This window comes from Triticum urartu, chromosome 3 (genome assembly GCF_003073215.2).
Source record: "Triticum urartu cultivar G1812 chromosome 3, Tu2.1, whole genome shotgun sequence".
Lineage (NCBI taxonomy): Eukaryota > Viridiplantae > Streptophyta > Magnoliopsida > Poales > Poaceae > Triticum > Triticum urartu.
In genome coordinates this window covers 36,994,173-37,006,624 of record NC_053024.1, presented here as the reverse complement: position 1 = coordinate 37,006,624, position 12,452 = coordinate 36,994,173, and positions in this window count along the sequence as shown.

The following is a 12,452-nucleotide window of genomic DNA, read 5'->3' as shown; positions in this document are numbered from 1 at the left end:
CTTTGTCTCAAACTTGATATCCAATGGAAGGAGTTCAATCGCCCACTTTGCCACTCGACCAGTTGCATCTCCGTTGTTCAGAATTTCTGACAATGGAGCATCGCTGGCGAATGTGATTGAGTGATGTGAGAAATAATGTGCAACCTTCTTCGTGGTCAAGTAAATTCCATAGACAAGCTTCTGATAATGCGGATATCTCTGCTTGGACGGAGTTAAGACTTCAGAAATATAGTACACTGGGCGCTGAACCTTATAGGCTTTACCTTCTTCTTCCACTCGACCGTGAGTACTGTACTGTCAACTTGTCCAGTGGCTGCAATATAAATCAGTAAAGGCTCTTTGCTGATTGGAGCAGCGAGCACCGACTGGGTGGAAAGAGGGTTTTGAGCTCTACAAACGCTGCATCAGCTTCAGGAGTCCACTCAAACTTATCGGATTTCTTCATCTATTCGTAAATAGGCAATGCCTTTTCACCGAGACGAGAGATGAATTGACTCAAGGCAGCCAAACAACCAGTAAGCTTCTGAACGTCGTGTATGCGCACAGGGCATTTCATTTAGAGTATTGCACCAACTTTCTCTGGGTTTGCATCGATCACACGTTCGAAAATGAGGAAACCGAGTAACTTTCCACCTGGAACTCCGAATGTACACTTCGACGGGTTAAGCTTGATATCATATCTTCTCAGATTGGCAAAGGTTTCAGCGAGGTCAGTCAGCAGGTTGGAACCTTTATGTGACTTAACCACGATGTCATCCATGTATGCTTCCACATTTCGACTGATTTGAGTGAGCAGGCACTTCTTTATCATGCGCATGAATGTGGCACCGGCATTCTTGAGACCAAAAGGCATAGTAACATAGCAAAAGCACCTGAATGGCGTGATAAAAGCTGTTTTTATATCGTTGGGTCCATATAGTCGGATTTGATGGTACTCGTAGTATGCATCCAGAAAGGACAATCGCTCACATCCCGCAGTCGAGTCGACTATTTGATCGATGCCGGGGAGAGGGAAGTGATCTTTCGGACAGGCCCGATTGATATGCTTGAAGTCAATACACATATGGAGTGAATCATCTTTCTTGGGGACCATGACGACATTGGCAAGCCACTCGGAGTCGTAAATCAGCTGCCAGAAGCTGAGCCACTTCCTCGCCAATTGCCTTTCTTTTCTCCACGGTGGACCATCGGAGATGCTCTTTGACATGTTTTGCTTTCGGATCGACTCGCAAACGGTGCTCAGTCAGTCCCCTGGGTACACCTGGCATGTCAGAAGGTTTCCATGCGAAGATGTCCCAGTTCTCACGGAGGAACTGGAAAAGCGCTTCTTCCTATTTGATGTCGAGTGTTGTTGAAATATGAGTCGGAGCAGCATTGGGATCAGTCGGGTTAATATGAACTGACTTTGTTTCACCAGACGACTTAAATGCAGATTCCTAAGCAGGCTTCTTAGCTCTCAACAAATCACTCGGATCTGCAGTCTTCTTGTATTCTTCCATTTCTACTACTGCCATCTGTTCATCGGCAATCTTCGAGCCCTTTTGGAAGCACTCTTCTGCTCGCTGCCGATTACCAGTGATTGTAATCATGCCCATAGGGCCAGGCATCTTGAGTTTGAGGGACACATAACATGGTCGAGCCATGAAATGAGCATACGCAGTTCTGCCCAGGATAGCATGATAGGCACTGTGAAAATCCACAACTTCAAATGTCAACTTTTCCTTACGGTAATTCTTTGAATCACCGAAAACCACGTCAAGAGTGATCTGGCCGAGTGAATCGTCTTTGTTTCCAGGTATAACTCCGTGGAACTGCATGTTGCTCTCGCTGAGCTTGGACATCGGAATGCCCATCCCTCGGAGGGTCTCAGCATACAAAATGTTCAAACCACTGCCGCCATCCATCAAGACTTTGGTCAAACGGGTGCCCCCAACGACAGGGTCGACCACCAACGCTTGCCTCCTGGGGGTGGCTTGATACGTCTCCAACGTATCTATAATTTATGAAGTATTCATGCTATTATATTATCTGTTTTGGATGTTTATGGGCTTTACTAAACACTTTTATATTATTTTTGGGACTAACCCATTAACCCGAGGCCCGGCCCAAATTGCTGTTTTCTTTCCTATTTCAGTGTTTCGAAGAAAAGGAATATCAAACGGAGTCCAAACGGAATGAATCATTCGGGAGAGTTATTTTTGGAACGGAAGCAATCCAGGAGACTTGGAGTAGACGTCAGGGAAGCTTCGAGGAAGCCACGAGGCAGGGAGGCGCGCCCTACCCCCCTAGCCGCGCCCCCTGTCGGTGTCAAAACCGGCGGATCTCGGGTAGGGGGTCCCGAACTATGCGTCTAGGATAGATGGTAATAGGAGACGGGGGACACAATGTTTACCCAGGTTCGGGCCCTCTCTATGGAGGTAAAACCCTACGTCCTGCTTGATTGATATTGATGAATATGAGCGTTACAAGAGTGGATCTACCACGAGATCGTAATGGCTAAACCCTAGAAGTCTAGCCTATGTGGGTATGGTAATGAGTATATGTGGTCTCCTTGCCGGACTATCCCCTTCGGTTTATATAGACACCGAGGGGGTCTAGGGTTTACATGGAGTCGGTTACACGAGAAGGAATCTTCGGTCGCCAAGCTTGCCTTCCACGCCAAGTAGAGTCGAATCCGGACACGGTGCAGTCTTCGGCCTTCATGTCTTCATAGCCCATCAGCCCGGCCCATAGATAACATGCCGGATGCCCGAGGACACCTTAGTCCAGGACTCCCTCAGTAGCCCCTGAACCTGGCTTCAATGACGAGGAGTCCGGCACGCAGATTTTGTCTTCGGCATTGCAAGGCGGGTTCCCTCCTTTCTAATTCCAGAATAGTCTTCGGACGAAGTAAGTATAACCGGACCTGTGTATATAATGGCAGAGAATATAATACCCCACGAGCCTGCTACCTCTTGAGCACTGCGTTGGTTTTCCCTTGAAGAGGAAAGGGTGATGCAGCAAAGTAGCGTAAGTATTTCCCTCAGTTTTTGAGAACCAATGTATCAATCCAGTAGCAGGCCACACACGAGTCCCTCGCACCTACACAAACAAATAAAATCCTCGCAACCAACACAATAAAGGGGTTGTCAATCCCTTCATGGTCACTTACGAAAGTGAGATCTGATAGATATGATAAGATAATATTTTTGGTTTTTTATGATAAAGATGCAAAGTAAATAAAAAAAATAAAAACAAAAAAAGAAATAGCTTGTTGACAGAAGATTAATATGATGGAAAATAGACTCGAGGGCCATAGGTTTCACCAGTGGCTTCTCTCGAGAGCATAAGTATTACGGTGGGTAAACAAATTACTGTTGAGCAATTGACAGAACTGAGCATAGTTATGAGAATATCCAGGTATGCTCATGTATATAGGCATCACGTTCGAGACAAGTAGACCGACTCCTGCCTGCATCTACTACTATTACTCCACACATCGACCGTTATCCAAGATGCATCTAGAGTATTAAGTTCAAAAGAACAGAGTAACACCTTAAGTAAGATGACATTATGTAGAGGGATAAACTCATGAAATATGATATAAACCCCATCTTGTTATCCTCGATGGCAACAATACAATACGTGCCTTGCTGCCCCTACTGTCACTGGGAAACGACACCGCAAGATTGAACCCAAAGCTAAGCACTTCTCCCATTGTAAGAAAGATCAATCTAGTAGTCCAAACCAAACTGATAATTCGAAGAGACTTGCAAAGATAACCAATCATACATAAAAGAATTCAGAGAAGATTTGAATATTGTTCATAGATAACTTGATCATAAACCCACAATTCATCGGTCTCAACAAACATACCGCAAAAGATGATTACATCGAATAGATCTCCACAAGAGAGGGGGAGAACATTGTATTGAGATCCAAAAAGAGAGAAGAAGCCATCTAGCTAATAACTATGGACCCGAAGGTCTGAAGTAAACTACTCACACATCATCGGAGAGGCTATGGTGTTGATGTAGAAGCCCTCCATGATCGATGCCCCCTCCGGCGGAGCTCCGGAAAAGGCCCCAAGATGGGATCTCACGGGTACAGAAGGTTGCGGCGGTGGAATTAGGTTTTTGGCTCTATATCTGGTAGTTTGAGGGTACGTAGGTATATATAGGAGGAAGTAGTACGTCGGTCGAGCAACATGGGCCCCACGTGGGTATCATGTTCGTTCCGAAAATCACATTCCCGAAGGTTTCATTCCGTTTGGACTCCGTTTGATATTATTTTTCTGTGAAACTCTGAAATAGGCAAAAAACAACAATTCTGGGCTGGGCCTCCGGTTAGTAGGTTAGTCCCAAAAATTATATAAAAGTGTATAATAAAGCCCAATGATGTCCAAAACAGAATATAATACAGCATAGAATAATAAAAAATTATAGATATGTTGGAGACATATTAGAGCCCAACTTGTTGATAACTGTTCATGACTGAAGGAAATATGCCCTAGAGGCAATAATAAAGTTATTATTTATTTCCTTATATCATGGTAAATGTTTATTATTCATGCTAGAATTGTATTAACCAGAAACATAATACATGTGTGAATACATAGACAAACAATATGTCACTAGTATGCCTTTAATTGACTAGCTCGTTGAATCAAAGATGGTTAAGTTTCCTAGCCATAGACATGAGTTGTCATTTATTAACGGGGTCACATCATTAGAGAATGATGTGATTGACTTGACCCATTCCGTTAGCATAGCACTTGATCATTTAGTTTGTTGCTATTGCTTTATTCATGACTTATACATGTTCCTATGACTATGAGATTATGCAACTCCCGTTTACCGGAGGAACACTTTGTGTGCTACCAAATGTCACAACGTAACTGGGTGATTATAAAGGTGCTCTACAGGTGTCTCTGAAGGTACTTGTTGGGTTGGCGTATTTTAAGATTAGGATTTGTCACTCCGATTGTCGGAGAGGTATCTCTGGGCCCACTCGGTAATGCACATCACTATAAGCCTTGCAAGCATTGCAACTAATGAGTTAGTTGCGGGATGATGTGTTACAGAACGAGTAAAGAGACTTGCTGGTAACGAGATTGAACTAGGTATTGAGATGCCGACGATCGAATCTCGGGCAAGTAACATACCGATGACAAAGGGAACAACATATGTTGTTATGCAGTTTGACCGACAAAGATCTTCGTAGAATATGTAGGAGCCAATATGAGCACCTAGGTTCCGCTATTGGTTATTGACCGGAGACGTGTCTCGGTCACGTCTACATAGTTCTCGAACCCGTAGGGTCCGCACGCTTAAAGTTCGATGATGCTTATATTATGAGTTTATGTGTTTTGATGTACCGAAGGAGTTCGGAGTCCCGGATGAGATCGGGGACATGACGAGGAGTCTCGAAATGGTCGAGACGTAAAGATCGATATATTGTACGACTATATTCGGACATCGGAAAGGTTCCGAGTGATTCGGGTATTTTCGGGAGTACCGGGGAGTTACGGGAATTCGTATTGGGCCTTAATGGGCCATACGGGAAAGGAGACAAAGGCCTCAAAGGGTGGCCGCACCCATCCCCATGGGCTGGTCCGAATTGGACTAGAGAGGGGGGGCGCCCCCTTCCTTCCTTCTCCTTTTCCCTTCCCTTTCCTTCCCTCCCACTCCTACTACTTGGAAGGGCTCCTAGTTCTACTAGGAAAGGGGGAATCCTACTCCCGGTGGGAGTAGGACTCCCCTAGGGTGCACCAAAGAGAGGGCCGGCCCTCCCCCTCCTCCACTCCTTTATATACGGGGGCAGGGGGCACCCCAAAGACACAAGAATTGATCTCTTGATCTCTTAGCCGTGTGCGGTGCCCCCCTCCACCATAATCCACCTAGATCATATCGTAGCGGTGCTTAGGCGAAGCCCTGCGTCGGTGGAACATCATCATCGTCACCATGCCATCGTGCTGACGAAACTCTCCCTCAACACTCGGCTGGATCGGAGTTCGAGGGACGTCATCGAGTTGAACGTGTGCAGAACTCGGAGGTGCTGTGCGTTCGGTACTTGATCGGTCGGATCGTGAAGACGTACGACTACATCAACTGCGTTGTGCTAATGCTTCCGCTTTCGGTCTACGAGGGTACGTAGACAACACTCTCCCCTCTTGTTGCTATGCATCACCATGATCTTGCATGTGCGTAGGAAATTTTTGAAATTACTACGTTCCCCAACAGTGGTATCAGAGCCAGGTTTTATGCGTTGATGTAATATGCACGAGTAGAACACAGGTGAGTTGTGGGCGATATAAGTCATACTGCTTACCAGCATGTCACACTTTGGTTCGGCGGTATTGTTGAATGAAGCGGCCCGGACCGACATTACGCGTACGCGAGACTGGTTTTACCGCCGTGCTATGCACACAGGTGACTAGTGGGTGTCAGTTTCTCCAACTTTAGTTGAACCGAGTGTGGCTACGCCCGGTCCTTGTGAAGGTTAAAACAGCACCAACTTGACAAACTATCATTGTGGTTTTGATGCGTAGGTAAGAACGGTTCTTGCTAAGCCCGTAGCAGCCACGTAAAACTTGCAACAACAAAGTAGAGGACGTCTAACTTGTTTTTGCAGGGCATGTTGTGATGTGATATGGTCAAAACGTGATGAGATATAAGTTGTTGTATAAGATGATCATGTTTTATTGAAGTTATCGGCAATTGGCAGAAGCCTTATGGTTGTCTCTTTGTTGCATAAGATGCAAGCGCCAAATAATTGCTTTACTTTATCGCTATGCGATAGCAATAGTTGCAAGAGCAATAGTTGGCGAGACGACCATGTAACGACACATTGATATAGATCAAGATGATGGAGATCATGGTGTCATGCCGGTGACGATGGAAATCATGACGATGCTTTGGAGATGGAGATCAAAGGCACAAGATGATGATGGCCATATCATGTCACATATTTTGATTGCATGTGATGTTTATCTTTTATGCATCTTATCTTGCTTTGATTGACGGTAGCATTATAAGATGATATCTCACTAAATTTCAAGATAAAAAGTGTTGTCCCTGAGTATGCACCGTTGCCAAAGTTCGTCGTGCCCAGACACCACGTGATGATCGGGTGTGATAAGCTCTACGTCCATCTACAACGGGTGCAAGCTAGTTTTGCACACGCAGAATACTCAGGTTAAACTTGACGAGCCTAGCATATGCAGATATGGCCTCGGAACACTAAGACCGAAAGGTCGAGCGTGAATCATATAGTAGATATGATCAACATAGTAATGTTCACCATTGAAAACTACTCCATTTCACGTGATGCTCGGTTATGGTTTAGTTGATTTGGATCACGTGATCACTTAGAAGATTAGAGGTATGTCTTTCTAAGTGGGATTTCTTAAGTAATATGATTAATTGAACTTAAATTTATCATGAACTTAGTCCTGGTAGTATTAGCATATCTATGTTGTAGATCAATAGCTCGCGTTTAGCTCCCCTATTTTATTTTTGATATGTTCCTAGAGAAAACTAAGTTGAAAGATGTTAGTAGCAATGATGCGGATTGGATCCGTGATATGAGGTTTATCCTCATTGCTGCACAAAAGAATTATGTCCTTAATGCACTGCTAGGTGATAGACTTATTGCAGGAGCAGATGCAGACGTCATGAACGTTTGGCTAGCTCAATATGATGACTACTTGATATTTTAGTGCACCATGCTTAACAACTTAGAATCGGGACTTCAAAGACGTTTTGAACATCATGGATCATATGGATGTTCCAGGAGTTGAAGTTAATATTTCAAGCAAATACCCGAGTTGACAGATATGATGTCTCCAACAAGTTCTATAGCTAAAAGATGGAGGAGAATAGCTCAAGCAGTGAGCATGTGTTCAGATTGTCTGGGTACTACAATCGCTTGAATCAAGTGGGAGTTAATCTTCCAGATAAAATTGTGATTGGCAGAATTCTCTAGTCACCACCACCAAGTTAGTAGAACTTCTTGATGAACTATAGTATGCAAGGGACGATGAAAACGATTCCTGAGCTTTTCGTGATGATGAAATCGATGAAGGTAGAAATCAAGAAAGAGCATCAAATGTTGATGATTAACAAGACTACTAGTTTCAAGAAAAGGGCAAAGGGAAAGAAAGGGAACTTCAAGAAGAACGACAAGCAAGTTGCTACTCAAGTGAAGAAGCCCAAGTCTGGTCCTAAGCCTGAGACTAAGTGCTTCTACTGCAAAGGGACTGGTCATTGGAAGCGGAACTGCCCCAAGTATTTGGTGGATAAGAAGGATGGCAAAGTGAACAAAGGTATATTTGATATATAGATTATTGACGTGTATTTTACTAGTGTTCGTAGCAACCCCTCGGTATTTGATACTGGTTCAGTTGCTAAGAGTAGTAACTCGAAACGGGAGTTGCAGAATGAACAGAGACTAGTTAAGGGTGAAGTGACGATGTGTGTTGGAAGTGGTTCCAAGATTGATATGATCATCATCGCACACTCCCTATACTTCCAGGATTAGTGTTGAACCTAAATAAGTGTTATTTGGTGTTTGCGTTGAGCATGAATACAATTTGATCATGTTTATTGCAATACGGTTATTCATTTAAGTAAGAGAATAAATTGTTGTTCTGTTTACATGAATAAAACCTTCTATGGTCATACACCCAATGAAAATGGTTTGATGGATCTCGATCGTGGTGATACACATTCTCATAATATTGAAGCCAAAAGATGCAAAGTTAATAATGATAGTGCAACTTATTTGTGGCACTGCCGTTTAGGTCATATTGGTGTAAAGTGCATGAAGAAAATCCATGTTGATGGGCTTTTGGAATCACTTGATTATGAATCAGTTGATGCTTGCGAACCGTGCCTCATGGGCAAGATAATTAAGACTCCGTTCTCCGGAACAATGGAGCAAGCAACTGACTTATAGGAAATAATACATACTGATGTATGTAGTCCGATGAATGTCGAGGCTCGCGGCGGTTATCGTTATTTTCTGACCTTCACAGGTGATTTGAGCAGATATGGGTATATCTACTTGATGAAACATAAGTCTGAAACCTTTGAAAAGTTCAAAAAACTTCAGAGTGAAGTGGAAAATCATTGCGACAAGAAAATAAAGTTTCTACAATCTGATCGCATAGACAAATATTTGAGTTACGAGTTTGGTCCTCAATTAAAACAATGTGGAATAGTTTCACAAAATCATGCCACCTGGAACACCACAGCATAATGGTGTGTCCGAACGTCATAACCGTACTATTATTGGATATAGTGCAATATATGATGTTTCTTACCGATTAACCACTATGGTTTTGAGGTTATGCATTAGAGACAGCTACATTCACGTTAAATAGGGCACCATCTAAATCCGTTGAGACGACACCGTATGAACTATGGTTTGGCAAGAAACCTAAGCTGTCGTTTCTTAAAGTTTGAGGTTGCAATGCTTATGTGAAAAAGTTTCAACCTAATAAGCTCAAACCCAAATCGGAGAAGTGCGTCTTCATAGGATACCCAAAAGAAAATGTTGGGTACACCTTCTATCACAGATCCGAAGGCAAGATATTCATTGCTGAGAATGGATCCTTTCAAGAGAAGGAGTTTCTCTTGAAAGAAGTGAGTGGGAGGAAAGTAGAACTTGATGAGGTAACTGTACCTGCTCCCTTATTGGAAAGTATTTCATCACAGAAATCTGTTACTATGACTACTACACCAATTAGTGAGGAAGCTAATGATGATGATCATGTAACTTCAGATCAAGTTACTACCGAACCTCGTAGGTAAACCAGAGTGAGATCCGCACCAGTGTGGTACGGTAATCCTATTCCGGAGGTCATGTTTCTTGACCATGACGAGCCTACGAACTATGAGGAAGAGATGATGAGCCCAGATTCCGCGAAATGTCTTGAGGCCATGAAATCTGAGATGAGATCCATGTATGAGAACAAAGTATGGACTTTGATTGACTTGCCCAATGATCGGCGAGCCATTGAGATTAAATGGATCTTCAAGAGGAAGACGGATGCTGATAGTAGTGTTACTATCTAAAAAGATAGAATTGTCGCAAAAAGGTTTTCGACAAGTTCAAGGTGTTGACTACGATGAGAGTTTGTCACTCGTATCTATGCTTAAGTCTGTCCAAATCATGTTAGCAATTGCCGCATTTTATGAAATCTGGCAAATGGATAAACAAAACTGCATTCTTTAATGGATTTATTAAAGAAGAGTTGTATATGATGCAACCAGAAGGTTTTGTCAATCCTAAAGGTACTAACAAAATATGCAAGCTCTAGCGATCCATCTATGGACTGGTGCAAGCATCTCGGAGTTGGAATATACGCTTTGATAAGTTGATCAAAGCATATAGTTTTATACAGACTTGCGATGAAGCCTGTATTTACAAGAAAGTGAGTGGGAGCACTACAGTATTTCCGATAAGTATATGTGAATGACTTATTGTTGATCGGAGATAATGTAGAATTATTCTGCAAAGAAATACCTCGGTGAAGCTGCTTACATAGTAAGCATCAAGATCTATAGAGATAGATCAAGACGCTTAATAAGTTTTTCAATGAGTACATACCTTGACAAGATTTTGAAGTAGTTCAAAATGGAACAGTCAAATAAAGAGTTCTTGCCTGTATTACAAGGTGCGAAACTGAGTAAGACTCAAAACCCGACCACGACAGAAGATAGAGAGAGAATGAAAGTCATTCCCTATGCCTCAGCCATAGGTTCTATAAAGTATGCCATGCTATGTACCAGACCTATTGTATACCTTGCCCTGTGTTTGGCAAGGGAGTACAATAGTGATCTAGGAGTAGATCACTAGACATTGGTCAAAATTATACTTAGTGGAATAAGGATATGTTTCTCGATTATGGAGGTGACAAAAGGTTCATCGTAAAGGGTTATGTCGATGCAAGTTTTGACACTAATCCAGATGACTCAAAGTCTCGATCTGGATACATGCGGATCTGAATGTGGCAGACCCATTGACTAAACTTCCCTCATAAGCAAAACATGATCACACCTTAGTACTCTTTGGGTATTAATCACATAGAGATGTGAACTAGATTATTAACTCTAGTAAACCCTTTGGGTGTTGGTCACATGACGATGTGAACTATGGGTGTTAATCACATGGTGATGTGAACTATTGATGTTAAATCACATGGCGATGTGAACTAGATTATTGACTCTAGTGCAAGTGGGAGACTGAAGGAAATATGCCCTAGAGGCAATAATAAAGTTATTATTTATTTCCTTATATCATGGTAAATGTTTATTATTCATGCTAGAATTGTATTAACCACAAACACAATACATGTGTGAATACATAGACAAACAGTATGTCACTAGTATGCCTCTACTTGACTAGCTCGTTGAATCAAAGATGGTTAAGTTTCCCAGCCATAGACATGAGTTGTCATTTGATTAACGGGGTCACATCATTAGAGAAAGATGTGATTGACTTGACCCATTCCGTTAGCACAGCACTTGATCGTTTAGTTTGTTGCTATTGCTTTATTCATGACTTATACATGTTCCTATGACTATGAGATTATGCAACTCCCGTTTACCGGAGGAACACTTTGTGTGCTACCAAACGTCACAACGTAACTGGGTGATTATAAAGGTGCTGTACAGGTGTCTCTGAAGGTACTTGTTGGGTTGTCCTATTTCGAGATTAGGATTTTTCACTCCGATTGTCGGAGAGGTATCTCTGGGCCCACTCGGTAATGCACATCACTATAAGCCTTGCAAGCATTGCAACTAATGAGTTAGTTGCGGGATGATGTGTTACAAAACGAGTAAAGAGACTTGCCGGTAACGAGACTAAACTAGGTATTGAGATACCGACGATCGAATCTCGGGCAAGTAACATACCGATGACAAAGGGAACAACGTATGTTGTTATGCGGTTTGACCGATAAAGATATTCGTAGAATATGTAGGATCCAATATGAGCATCCAGGTTCCGCTATTGGTTATTGATCGGAGACGTGTCTCGGTCATGTCTACATAGTTCTCAAACCCGTAGGGTCCGCACGCTTAAAGTTCGATGATGGTTATATTATGAGTTCATGTGTTTTGATGTACCGAAGGAGTTCGGAGTCCCGGATGAGATCGGGGACATGACGAGGAGTCTCGAAATGGTCGAGACGTAAAGATCGATATATTGGATGACTATATTCGGACATCGGAAAGGTTCCGAGTGATTCGGGTATTTTCGGGAGTACCGGGGAGTTACAGGAATTCGTATTGGGCCTTAATGGGCCATACGGGAAAGGAGAGAAAGGCCTCAAAGGGTGGCCGCACCCCTCCCCATGGGCTGGTCCGAATTGGACTAGGGAGGGGGGGGGGCGCCCCCTTCCTTCCTTCTCCTTTTCCCTTCCCTTTCCTTCCCTCCTACTCCTACTACTTGGAAGGGCTCCTAGT